The following is a 15,291-nucleotide window of genomic DNA, read 5'->3' as shown; positions in this document are numbered from 1 at the left end:
CAACAGACCACAAAAAATTTTAAAAACGCATTTATTTTTATTAACTAAACAAACATTTATTTCAAATAAAGTAACAAACATAAGAAAGAGTTATCAAGTATTCAATAAATGTTCGAATTGAGCACCACTAGCCTCCATACAATAATACAAATTGTACTCAAAACGGTTTCTTACACTTCGGAATGTTTCGGGTGTTATTTGACAACACTCGTCTATAATTCTTTGTCGCAATTCTTTAAGAGATCCTGGTTCGGTTGCAAAGATCTTACTTTTTAAATGTCCCCAAAAAGAAAAATCAAGAAGACTAAGATCTGGGGATCTAGCGGGCCATTCTAAAGGACCTCTACGTCCGATCCAATACCCTCTGGGTATTGGATCGGACGTAGAGGTCCTTTAGAATGTTCGGACGTACCCGTGTTCAAAAACTCTGTAACTGGTCTTGCATAATGGGGGGCCTCCATCTTGTTGGAAAGTAAGGCGGTCTTCTAAGTATCGGTCATCATGTTCGACAATATCAACAAGTAATGGAAGTACAGTACAGTACAGTACAACACTTTCAAGTAAATCTAAATAACTTGCTCCCATTTGATTACCATCTAGGAAAATGGGGCCAGTCGATCTCCAAAGATTCCGGCTCACACATTTAGCCTTTGCGGAGTTTGGCTATGAACTTCATTAAATATGCTTGGGTTATTATCTGACCAATATCGACAATTGTGACGATTAACCGTTGAGTTTACTATTATTAATTTTCTTCCTTGCATATGCGATCTAGCTTAAAAGATTTTTTTTATGTTTGTTAATAGTTTGCGTTTCTTTTTTCCGAAAATGTTTGTTTAGTTAATAAAAAATAAATGAGTTTTTAAAATTTTTTGTTGTCTGTTGTATTCAGAATCGCAAAAATTTTATTGCAAAAGATGTCCCCCTTGAGAATAAAATCGACCTGTCCGAGCGATTTGCTTGAACGAACACGATAACTCTGCCGTTTCGTTTTCGTTGGCCCATCCTGTATATATATTATATATACACGTGTGATGGAAAATAAAATGACTGATGGAAAAATAGTAAAACAGATCAAAGATTGGCAACCAGAAGGAAAGAGGGAAAAGGGGGCGACCTAGAAGAAATTGGTAAAGAGAAACAGTGAACTGACCGCAATAGATGATTATTCTAATGCATGATGCATGAGAGCATATACCTTGTATATATACAGGGTGGGCCAGCGAAAACGAAACGGCAGAGTGTTCGTGTTCGTCCAAGCAAAGCGCTCGGACAAGTCGATTTTACTCTCGAGGGGACATCTTTTGCAATAAAGTTTTTGCGATTCTGAATATTAACTAAACAAACATTTTTTTCAAAATAAATGCTTGTTTAGTTAATACAAAATAAATGAGTTTTTAAAATTTTTTGTTGTCTGTTGCATTCAGAATCGCAAAAACTTTATTGCAAAAGATGTCCCTCGAGAGTAAAATCGACCTGTCCGAGCGCTTTGCTTGGACGAACACGAACACTCTGCCGTTTCGTTTTCGCTGGCCCACCCTGTATATATGTATTGTACAAATATATATATATATATATATATGTTGTGTGTGTGTTTTAACGTAATGAAATTCTGTATACCAGTATATTGTTTTATTTTATCTTGTCGACTTTGTCTTGTTTTACTTCGAAAAATTTAAAAACCAATTATTGTTAAACTCCAAGGTTAGAGAAGGTAAAAAACCTCTTTGTAATCTCTTTTAAACAGTACACAATATTTCGTAATGGTCAGTTTTATGAAATGTGTTATGTGTCATTAGTATAAAAAATGAAATTTACTCTTTTAGTCTTGTAAATTTTCCTATAGATAATTACAAGTAAAATTCAAATTAATTTATTGTGTAATAGATAAATAGAAGACGTAATTCGTAGTTTATGGATTATAACATTGGGCCTTATAAAGTTTTTGAAGTCCATAGAAATGCTAGCAAATTCAACCTCTTCAATGTAACTGATGTTAATTTTAAAAATTAGTAAATAGATGGATTACGAGATTATGAAACTATTTAATTATCATTAAACTTTTGAATTCGTAATGATTATATTGTATAAAAAGCTGTATTTAAAATATCATTTATTATTATTTTTTATTGTTAATTAAATAATTATGTTTCAAGTCAAACATCCATAATAAAAATTTAATTTTTGTAGATAACTCAATGAAATGTGCCAGTTTTCATTTCACTTTAATGAGAAAAAAAAATTAAATTAAAGTATGTCAAGGTGGTAGAAATTTCGATGACTTGTTAACGAGAGTAAACACTAAGCAGAAAAAATATTTTAACGAAAATAATTTTTCCAATGACTTTTAGAAATTATAGGAAAAATGATTTTCCTATAATTTCTAAAAGTCATACAGATAAAAGTCATACAGATTGGAATTAAGAATGGGAAAATCGAGACAATTGCCTTGAGCCCACAGTTTAACACATTGAATTTTAGAATTATTTATAAAAATGAATGAGCTTATAAATAAAATAATTCAATTTTAATATTTTCCCGGTATTTTATTTTTATAGGTCACGTAAATACTTGCCCCAGATATCAATATATTTATTTAATTACTCTAATCAGGCAACGATTTATTCTAAATGTACACAAAAGTCAATGAGTGTTATTTAAACAAGATTTTTTTTTGTAAGTAGGCTTTTAAAGTTTTTTTTTATTGTTTAGTGTATTGAATCTAGATGTTTGATGACGTAATGAAAAGATGCAAATAATTTAATAAATTTATTTATTTAATTTCAAGAAAATAACTAGGAATACAGGAAAAGAGAGATTGAATTGGATGTGTTTCTTCCGTGGTTCTTCAATGAAAAAAACAACGAAATTCGTAGTGTAATTAAAAGTACGATAACAAATATAATCTCATTAATTTCGAAATATCATGTTTAAGAGAATTATAATTCGAAATTTGATCAATTAAATTTAAAAAATGTTAATAGTAATCTCATTACGATAATCATAATTAGAAGATAAAATTATTGAAGAATTTATTTAATACTGTATAACATCTTGTACATATATGATTTACAATTTTAAACAATACTTAGTTATCAATTACGAATATATAGTCTAATTCAATATAATTTCATTTCTTTTTGTATTAAAATTACACTCCGGCTTCTATTGTTTTGTAAAAAAAAGTAAAATAAATATTGTTATAAAATTGAATGTCAAGTAATTTTATGGTTTTCTCCGTTTTGGGATTTTAATTTAGTTTCTGTATATATGACTACGTGGTAGCAAATTTAAATTATGTTTCCTCTTTTAACTTTGCGGGAATGAAAAGGGTCTTTTATTCAAACCCATATAGGTTCGGCCAAGCTTACAAAGAAGGCAATCACGTGTTGAGGGACAGGAATCGACATATTGCAGATAAAATTATCTGGGACGGATCGTTCATGAAAATTTCCTAGGGTTTTATCGAACCTCTAATTCGATCCGTGGTTCCCAGAGCGATGGGCTGACACCTTTTATCTCAGCCATATGACTCACAGAATATTTCATATCAACGAAAGAAATGCAATCCTCACTTTTATTTCGTTATGAAATATTTGATAAATAGCAGATTATAAAAATTGTTTAATATTAATGTGAAAACTATGTTCTTTATCTTCGATTCTATTGTAATATTTTCATGTATAGTTTTTGTTTTGTTTATTTGAATTACAAACATATTTTAAAATATACGAAATAATTCACTAAGCAAAACACTTCCTATATTGAAGTATCGTGGCTGGGATATACTTATTATTTGGAATTTATTGAGATTTTACAAGTAATGTATTTAGCAATTATTAGGGAAAGCCAGCAACAACTATAAATAAATGTTCAAGATAAACGAGCTCGTAAAAATAATTTTATAATAAAATCGAAAATATTTTCTGTTTTTAACGCATTTGAAGGCGTTTTTATCGTCATTGTGAGATAATAATTATGAATGGTTGAAATAATCTGAATATGTCACAACTGATAAGTAATCATACACAATAATAATACTAACAGATAATACAGTATATCCAAAAGTGGGTTGACGCAAAAACATATGAATTTCGCAGATAACAGTCATATTTAGAAAAATATAAAAAATAAACAGTTAATTTAAAGTAAAACCGTAAAACACGTTAATTTATAGAAAAATTAATATGTAATAAGCTTATTAATCAACCAAATAAGATATAGGCTACTAATGTTAGTCGGATCGTCGCGCTATAACATTTCAACTAAAATAACTGCTTTCGGGGGAAAAGTTTTGAATTGAAATAACGTGACTTCCGGTTTGCATCGGAAGTTCGTATATAGTTAATCGGGCCCCTAGGATTTCCATATCTGGTCTCCATTTTCATCTATTCAATCCGTTCTCGAGATTAAGGAAATACAGACGAACGGACGGACGACAGTGGGAATTTATAGGTTTAGTTGAAAAAATTACTTGAAATGCTGTGAATATCCTGATTCTAATTCTATTTGGTCCTTCATAGTGATGGATTAATTCTCAGCCAGGTCCAAGACAAACTTGTAATCCGTGCCCTGCGCTACGTTTTTGTATTTCATCCTTGTTTTCGGTTTTTTCTTTTTTTTTTTTACAACTACAGTATATTATTTTTTCCTAATAATTATTGAAAAATTGTTTAATTTAATTATTTTCTCATTTATATCGTTTATATTATTGAGAATTTCTAATTCTTCGTCGGGCCCTTGGAATTTACGGGCTCAAGACTTTTTTTTTGTATAGGCCATAATCCGCCATCTTATTATGGATTATACATGTATCCTTAACGTGTTGTCTTTCGCATGAATGATCAAGTTATATAGTTATGCTAAATCATATACTGTAAGTTATATACGATAGTCTAATCTTAGAAAAGACAATTTGATCTTATTGAAAACAGTTTAAATAGTTTTCTTTACACAAGGCTTAATAAGATATTGAGAAATCTCTTTTACGAATTAAATTAATTCTCTTATTGTTGGATTGCAATTTGAAAAATTGTAGACCTATAAATTTCCACTGTAGTCCGTCTGTCATTCGTAATCTCGAGAACGGTGTTAGATAAATGAAATTCAAAAGCAGATATGTAAAGGTTAGGGGCAGGAGGCCCGATTAACTATATATAAACTTCCGATTTGCATCGGAAGTCACGTTATTTCAATTCAAAAATGTCCCATGAAAGGAGCGTAGCTAGACACACCCATTGCTAATGGAAAAGTATGATGTACAGGGGCAAGACACTACAGTACTAATTTGAAGTGGAGAGCATATATTTTGAATTAAATAAATGAAAAATATGATTAAAAATTGCAACCTGACATTTGTGACGATGTCAAAATAAATAATTGTTTGTTTTTAAAGAAATTCTATTTCAAATCAATAATAGTATCACGTTTATGGTTTCTAGCGTAAATAATTGTGTGATTTTGTTTTTGTTGGATTTAAATCTTAAGAATGAGAAGACCAATTGATTAAATTCATATATTTTAGCAACTAATAATAACTTTATAGATATGCTCTTATGCGGACTCAACTGTATAATAAGAATAAAGTTATAACAATGACATTTTCTATAAATAACTATAGTTCAATTAAAAACAACATTTAACAAATTAATTTTTAAAAATTATTTTTTATTTTTTAGGAAATTGAAGAAAACAGATTTTTTCAGAAAAAACAAAAAAAAAAAAAAAAAAAAAAAAAAGAAGAGCAGGATAAATATAAATATTGGCTAACAACTTAAAAGAATAGGACAAAATGCTTAATAAAACTGTAGAAAAGGTGATGTTAAAGGAAAATCTTTAGAAAGTAAAATAGAGAAAATAGAAAAGTAGAAAAAAACTATCGAATATATACCAGTATAGTGTATAAAAAGCAAAGTCCTAAAAATTAAAAAATCGCTAAAACATTCATTTCCAGTCAATAGGCCTACTAAATGAAAATTATTATTAGCCCTACCGGTATTCAGAAACTAGAAAATTAGACAAATTTTATCGTCCGGGGTTCTGTATTAGATATTAAAAAGTTTCTAGGAATAATAAAGCTAAAAGGCATATGGGAATCAAACATATGTTAAAATATGGAATATAAAGACAAAGCAAGAAATGATATTTAACATTTTAAGATCTTGTTATAATAGAATTGGAAAAATAATGTATGTTAGGGTGCGTTAAATTGTCAAACAGTATAAAATAAAAATAATGTTTGAAAATAGAGAGATATGGGAGAAAATTTTTAAAAATACACGAAACAAATAAATAAATAAATAAAATGGAAGAGAATGGAGTGATGGTATAAACTGAAACAGGAATGAAGAGAAAGAAAGAATTTGGTCGGAGGATCCCAAATAGGGGTTTTTAATGTCAGGAAGAATATTACAGCTTGTAGCTAGACAGATGAAAACCTCTTCTTTCTCTCGGAGCATTAAGATGTTCAAGAAATCTTTGAAAAAAATATGTAGATATATAAGATAATATCTCAGTTTGTAAATATAATCTTTTGTGTTGATGGAAGTAGGTTAAGATGATGATGAAAATTTTATATTATGATTCTGATATTAAAAGTAAACAAAAAATTAAATATTAATAAAAAATAATCTTGAATATATTATGTAAATATTTTACTCTTCAATATATTTTTCCATTAAACATTAACAATATCTTATTTCAAATAAATCAATAATAAAATAAGATATTAAAATTCATAACTTCATATAAATAATTAATCTGATTTTGTTCAAAAATGTTTTTCTTATTATTTCTATTACGAAATACATAAACATTTAAAATGTAGTCAATATTACAAGTTGGAGATTAAGTTTCTTAGATGTGATATCTTACACATACAACTACCAGTGACATGTACAGTACAGTTGATGATTTCAACAACATTGTTTCCAAGGTTAAAGATATATTTATTTCGTCCTAGTTTTCCGTCTTGAAAGGAACGATAAAAAATATTTTTTATGAAACATTAATAAAATAACTTATTACTAAGATGGGTTTATTATTAAACTTCATACTATTTACTCCTTAACTGAACTACTTAATTGATATTTTTGTTTGTATATGTATGTTTGCTATTACATTGGTTAAATGATAATATTGGTTTCAAAATCAAATATAGATAAGCAAACAAATTAGTTATTTTCATACCATTTAATAGCATTTAAATTGTTATTATTAATTTATTATAATAATTTTAATAATAAGATTGAAAAAATGAACATTCATATCAGATGCTTCTAAGATAAAGTGTAAAAAACAATAATTTGATATTAGCACATAGTTTTGATTTTTTATTTTGACAAAAATTTCAAAATTGCAAATAATAATACATTAAAATATTTAATTTTGAGGAAAGAATTTCAAATAGAGTTAATTGTACTTTTTATAACATATGCCAAAATTTTCTGAAATAGAGAATAAATCATCGTAGGAATTTCTTGCTTAGTAAAAAATAAAGAATCTTAATTGAAATTGTCTTCTTAGTTAAAAAGTTATCTTTTAGTTTTTTTCTTTTTTATGGCCATAATTAATAATACTGTATTTATGTATGACCGTAGTCAAGTTCGCTCATTTAAAAGAAAATGTTACAAATATTTCTGAATACCAAGACTGGTTCCTTTATCTATGTATTTTTCCAATTTCCTCGCCTTGATTTTTCTTTGTTGATTCTGTGACTATTAAGATTTAGTGTCAAGACATTTTAAGCTCCGACTCTCGTTATCTCTAAGCATCTAAAAAAAATTCTAGTTTGTAAATGTTTTGTATGAGGTTAAGATATTATAACGTCTTTCGAAATTTCAAATTTAAGACAAGTATAATTTTATTTAAAACTGTTTAAATAATAAAGAAATATTTTACTATTTACAGATTTTATTCGTGTATAGGCCTAGTTCATCAGATTTGACTAAATATGGTATTTCAGGTATGTATATGTCCGGAAGCTATAAATAACAAAAATAAAATAAAAAATAAACATATTATCTCGCTAAATCACAGATTATATTTACTTTGCCTTTAATTTGCGCTACATAATAACATCATTATTATTGTAGATTTTGTAAAATTATAAAGCACTCAGCAAATCATTATAGATATACGTACTTAACACCTTACTCTTGCCGAGAAAAAATATATTTATTTGCAACAAACAAACAAACGTTTTCAGCCTGCTTCACAGGCCATCTTCAGGCTTGGAATACATTTGAAATTAAAATTCCATCCATGGAATACAAAAATTCAAATTCAAAATTAAATAAGGTACAATCAAAATAAAATATTGAATAACTAACATAAAGCAAAAAATAACAAAAAATATATAAAAATGTAACAAATGAATACGTAAGCATTAATAAATGCAAATTTCTAAGACATACAATAAAACCATTATATTGATTGGTTAGAGCCCTTATTAAACTTCTTAACCATAAACTTCCATGCAGAGGGAAGACTTTCTGCGTCCCTCGCATTAAGACAGCCTTCTTGTAATCTACTTCTAAAAATCTGCAACTTTTCCGCTGTCAAGGCTAATGATGGAGACGATAAAGGATTTATGATGGCCGCCTCATTCCATTTGACCGTAGCTCCTGGCGCTTGCGCCATTTGGGACAAAACTGTTGCATTAGACCCCTTTCTGATATTATAACTATGCTCCTTGATTCTAATTCCTAAACTTCTAGTGGTTACTCCGATGTAATCTTTTTTAACGCCCAATTGCATGTTTTCATACGGAATTTTATAAACTCCTGCTTTCTCTTCTGCCTTTATAACATCTTTATCATTCCTGAGGATTTTGTATAAATTAGGGGCCCTTTTTATAAGCATCTTCGAACTTTTTCTGTGTGCTATTTCTTTCATGACTGTATTCATACTTTCATTATATGTAAACTTTACAAATTTATTGGGAGCATTCTTAAAACATCCTTTCTTGATGTTGTGTTCATATTTCTTAATTATTCCTAGAATTGTACTTTTTTGGTAACCTAGGGTCCTGGCTACATTTATTATTCATTTATTTCTTTCGTCCTGTTTGTATTCGAAATACAAGACAGGACGAAAGAAATAAATAGAATAATAAATGTAGCCAGGACCCTAGGTTACCAAAAAAGTACAATTCTAGGAATAATTAAGAAATATGAACACAACATCAAGAAAGGATGTTTTAGGAATGCTCCCAATAAATTTGTAAAGTTTACATATAATGAAAGTATGAATACAGTCATGAAAGAAATAGCACACAGAAAAAGTTCGAAGATGCTTATAAAAAGGGCCCCTAATTTATACAAAATCCTCAGGAATGATAAAGATGTTATAAAGGCAGAAGAGAAAGCAGGAGTTTATAAAATTCCGTATGAAAACATGCAATTGGGCGTTAAAAAAGATTACATCGGAGTAACCACTAGAAGTTTAGGAATTAGAATCAAGGAGCATAGTTATAATATCAGAAAGGGGTCTAATGCAACAGTTTTGTCCCAAATGGCGCAAGCGCCAGGAGCTACGGTCAAATGGAATGAGGCGGCCATCATAAATCCTTTATCGTCTCCATCATTAGCCTTGACAGCGGAAAAGTTGCAGATTTTTAGAAGTAGATTACAAGAAGGCTGTCTTAATGCGAGGGACGCAGAAAGTCTTCCCTCTGCATGGAAGTTTATGGTTAAGAAGTTTAATAAGGGCTCTAACCAATCAATATAATGGTTTTATTGTATGTCTTAGAAATTTGCATTTATTAATGCTTACGTATTCATTTGTTACATTTTTATATATTTTTTGTTATTTTTTGCTTTATGTTAGTTATTCAATATTTTATTTTGATTGTACCTTATTTAATTTTGAATTTGAATTTTTGTATTCCATGGATGGAATTTTAATTTCAAATGTATTCCAAGCCTGAAGATGGCCTGTGAAGAATAAAATAAAAAATAAACATATTATCTCGCTAAATCACAGATTATATTTACTTTGCCTTTAATTTGCGCTACATAATAACATCATTATTATTGTAGATTTTGTAAAATTTTTCTCTAGTAATCGTTTGGAACTAAAATAAAAATGCATTTAAACAAATTCAACAGTTTTATTACTGGACATTAATGACATCAAATAGGGGAAAAATTTATAAAAAGAAAAGCATTAAAAGGATGCCGACCTGTAAGTAGGTCACTTTCGGATACACTAGCATTAACAGAAGCTGATTTATGTAAGCTATTTACAGTTTTTACATTTTTGTGATTAACAAATTCCTGATATGTGTTTAGATAATCGTGATTTTATATGGTAATAAATATAATAAAATAATGTAAGATAAAAATATTTTTTTAAAGGAATCACTGATATCTCTCATATGATAAAAGTCATATATTTATAAAAATAAATTGCATTAAGCTGTATTATAAACTGTATGTTATTTAATTTTAATATATGAAAAAATTTAACAATTTGTTTCTTTATGCAATCATTGTAAATATTATTAATATATTGTCGAATTACGTCACTTTGTTTCAAATTTTACGTTTCAATTTCCTAACATGTTTAATGTAATTTCTTTACTGTTGGTAAATTTTTAATAGTTTTTTTTCAATTTAAAGAAATTAAAGAGTAATATTTTTGAAAAAAAACAATTTGTTTGCATTATATTATTTTATTAATACAGGAAATAATCCATGATAAAACTTCTACTTTAATACATACGTTTTGATTTTTAGAAAATTTGATCTTTGAATTTAAAAATTCAAGATCAATTTTTCATTAAAAAAAATATAAATGGTATCATTTAAAACTGTTAAAATTTGTTTTTATCGTAATTCTAATTATATTTTCCCAATTATAATTTTATCATGTCATAATTAGGTTAATATAATTTTAATAAAATTATATTGAATATACAGTAAAACCCCGATTATCCAAGGTAACGTGGACCGATGCAACGCAACGTAGAAAAGATTTATATGAAATTTATGTTTTTATCACTTTTAAGTCTCTTTTTACACTTTAGTGAATTTAATCATTGGCTATATAATAACAACAATTATACACCATTTATTATACAGCTAATGCATATCACGTATAATAGTTTTTAAGAATTAAAATGTGTATTATTGTAGATACATTTAAAAAATATTAAAAATGAATGCTCTGTCTCAAATTAAAGTAAATGTTAAAAGGTAACAAAACATTTTGTAACGCACGCTAACATTTTAAACTTTATTTTATAAATTATAGTATAAGAAAAATATTTTATTCACTTACAGATTCGGCTCGGATAATGCAGAACCTCGGGTAATCGAGGGTCTGCTGTATTATTATACTAACAAAAGATTTTAATAAAAAAACGAAAACAACAGAATTGAAACGCCCTATGTCTATGGGCTATATTGAACTTAAAAATTTTAACTTGCAAGTAGACAGAGTATGCCCCTGTGCACAGAATTTAAAGTATATCCGTCCTTCAACTAAATTTTAATAATAATATATGCTCTTTTTTCTTTTTTAGAGCCTGTCATTTTTCGACTTATCCCAATTACTGGATGTCTGAGCATGTGCACTTTGTGTCCTACAGTTAACCAACCGTTTTAATCGTAGATTAGGCTACATATAATCTTTAAATATATGCATCTATTCTAAGAACTATTATTTAAATATCAGTTAATTTTTTTAATGTTTAAATTTTTGTGTAACTATTTACCTTGAAACTATTATGAATTATAATTAAGATAATAAATAAATATTAAATATTTTACGAAATAATTCAAATATCTTTCTTACTTATTGCATAATATTCTTTAGTCTAATAAGAAAGATACGTGATTTAATGCACACAACTGAAACTTCATTATGATTTCAAAAACATTCCTATTTACTTCATCTTGTGAATAGAAATGTCTTTGAAATCATAATATATTTAAAGTTATTGAATTAGTTATAAATAATAATCTCATAGACAATATCTATAATGAAGATAGATAAAGAAATGTTTGGCCCAAGGTGTAATAGATAGAATAAAATTTGCAGATAAGCATATCAGTATTTTTACAATGTTATCATCTGATATTATTGTTTGTTTTGATTGTGGTATTGAATACATGCTGCTTTATTATCCTCGTTTTAAATTAATTTTAAAATAATTTGTATAAAGTGATGATTAAGTATTCTTAATCATCACTTTATAAATAATTCATTACATTAATGAATTGAATTAAAAATTAATACAAATTTAACGTTTAATTAAACTAATTGCTTTTAAAATAAAAATCTCCAGACAAATACAATATTAGTCTTCACTTTTTTAAAATATTATTAATATTTTTAATAATATTTCAAACAAATAATTAATATTGGCAGTAATATTGACTTTCAATGAATGTAAAATATATTATCTTATTATATTATCGTATAATGTAGGTGTTGTAATATGTAATTCTATAATATAAAATTAATTTCACAAATCTGTTCATCAAAAAATTTTTATTTTATTACTGTATTGATTATTTTTTAAATTTTATGTTTGTTTATTATTATTTTTAAATGGAAAGAGGATATTATTTTGTTTCAAATATTTGTTTATCATTGTTTGAACACGATATGATTCAAATGAATTTGAAGAATTACGTAAAATTTTAAATAAATATTATTAAATTATATTAAATAAATTTCATAAGTTATCAAAAATCTAATATTGATAACATTGTAAAACATTTGCTATTGGTAACTTTTAGTTATATCTATATTAGTTTTAACGGCATATTTCTATATAAATTTTATAATCTTGCTTTTAAAACACTTTTTCCGCTATTTATTTATTTGGACACGTCCACTGCATCCAACTGTATCAGTTAATACATATTTACTTAATTTTTTGATATTGAATAGCACGCCTTTTTCAATGGAAAAATACTGGTGATAAAAATAGATTCTTTAAATTAATGATAACACATTATAATCACAAATACTACATATACAATTTATGTACAGACTTGGTCATCTGCAGGAAAAATTCAAGAAAGCAAAATATTTAAATAAATAAAAACAAACCATAAAATTAGGAAAAAAAAAAAATTGTGTGGAAACAATTTTAGTCATGAGATTTGAGAGAAAGATGTATTTTTATTTTGACGTCAATAGTTATTTTAAATAGCACTTTACACAAAATTAAATCCTCTAATTTGAAATTTCATTTTAAAAAATTATTAAATTATCCATATATACATTCAAAGCAATAACAATGCTGAATTAATAAAGGAAATGTAAGAATTCCAAGTTGTTACGTTCTAGATTTTAATATCTAAAGCGGATTTTTGCTTCGTCTGCTTCGATTTTAATTCTAATCTACTTTCTTCTATATAAATTTTCAATTAACTTTAAAAAAAAAATTGCGAAATTTTCGATTATATTTGAAAATATTTCAGAGATGTTAGAATGTTTAAAACTTCCGAATAATCAAAATAGAAAGATTGCCAACTTAATAAAAAAAAAAAAAAAACATTTAATAACCTTCTACCTATTGAATTGAATCTGAGAGTTAAGATCGAAAAAAATGTTTAGCACAATAAAGTACATCCTGTTAACGCTATCCTAATCAACTACTTTAGTAGGTCTGATCAATGGAATTCTCTATGTAATGCTATATACAGCGTGTTATCAGTCGGTCAGACATGTTCGGAATTTCTTTCTCGTTAAATATCAGCTGTAGAATTTTATTAAATCTTCTACAAATAAATCGATTTCACATCAAACTAAATTTTGAATTTTTTTTTTTTTTGTAATTACAAAGTTACATGAGTTTTGTAATTACGTTTTAATTAAAACTTAAAATTGGATTATTAAAAAATGTAAAATAAGAATTATTCTACACAACACGTTACAGAAATTTATACATAATGCTATGAACACGACATTTATGTCATTCATCAAAAGAAGTAGTTAATTTTAATCTTCCCTCTGTAATAGTTATGTCAGGATAAAAGAACTTTTGCGTTCTTTTTTAATTTTAATTTTATTTTAGCGATTATTTAATTCTCCTTAATTTATGAAATTTAAATGTGAAATTATAACTAAATAATTTTAAATGATGTTATTATTTAACAGGAATGTACTATATTTCTTTAGTAAATATTTACATTATATGATAATAAAAGCAACTATTCATTGTTTTTGCTTTATCTATCAGTTAATATAAAGAGATGAACGTTAATTGTATACAATGTTTATGTTAAAAAGTATTCAAGATATGTCCCGTTTATCATTTGCGATTACCAGATAGTGTAATGTATGAAATAAAATTATATTTCAAAACCGTTATAAATGTGATTAATGACAAGAGGTGATAATGATCACATGTAATGGATGTAACATATTTATCTTAAATCGCTTTTTACATGTAACTCTACCATATCCGGAGATTAAAATCGTATATAGGGATTGCAATCCAGCAGTGTTTTGAATCCAGCTGGATTTTTGCTGGATTGAAATCATTCCAGCTGGATCCAGCGCGAATCCAGCGTGGATGTATTTTAGGTGCAATAAAGTGTTATCTATCTATCTATCTATCTATCCTGCAATTTATGTTTTTTTAATGAAATAAAACGTTTTAAAATATACTTTAAAATCTTTTATTATTTAGACTGGTCACTATAAATCAGTAAAACTTCTTACACATTTAGGTAGTAAAATTAACTTTGGTTCGGTTTAACATTTGAGATAGAGATAATTAACTTTAAACGTTTAGTTAGATTATAATTATAATGTAATCTTTCAGTTAAATAATAGCAAAGGTAATTCTACTGATTAATTTATATTAATATATTATAATAATGTAAGGACGGATAATCAGTGGCTAAGTGGCTATCAGTCTTACCAGTTTTTATATATATAGGCTCTACATATTAGTCTGTAGTTATTTATAGGTATGTAAAACAATAAGTTAACAATAACAATAACAAGTAAACAATAAGTGGAATAAGTTAAATAAACTACACCTTTATCAATCTAGCCAAATTTAATAAAATAATAACGTTTTCAATCGTTTTTAACGATCTTCCTCGGTTACAAAAAAATAGAACATTAAATATAGAACATAAAATGTGTTCGGAATAAATATGAAAATTAACGGAAAACGCCCAAACGGACAAAATATAGATAAATAAACAAAATAAATAGCGGAAAAAATATATACAGGGTGTTTTTTTTTAACTGACGGTACTCAGAAACATCTGTAGAGCAATCTAGCAGCCGGACTGTCGCCAAATTTGGGAGAGTGAC

The sequence above is a fragment of the Centruroides vittatus genome, unplaced genomic scaffold (genome assembly GCF_030686945.1).
Source record: "Centruroides vittatus isolate TY-2023 unplaced genomic scaffold, ASM3068694v2 contig_484, whole genome shotgun sequence".
Classification (NCBI taxonomy): Eukaryota; Metazoa; Arthropoda; class Arachnida; order Scorpiones; family Buthidae; genus Centruroides; species Centruroides vittatus.
This window is presented reverse-complemented; position numbering follows the sequence as displayed.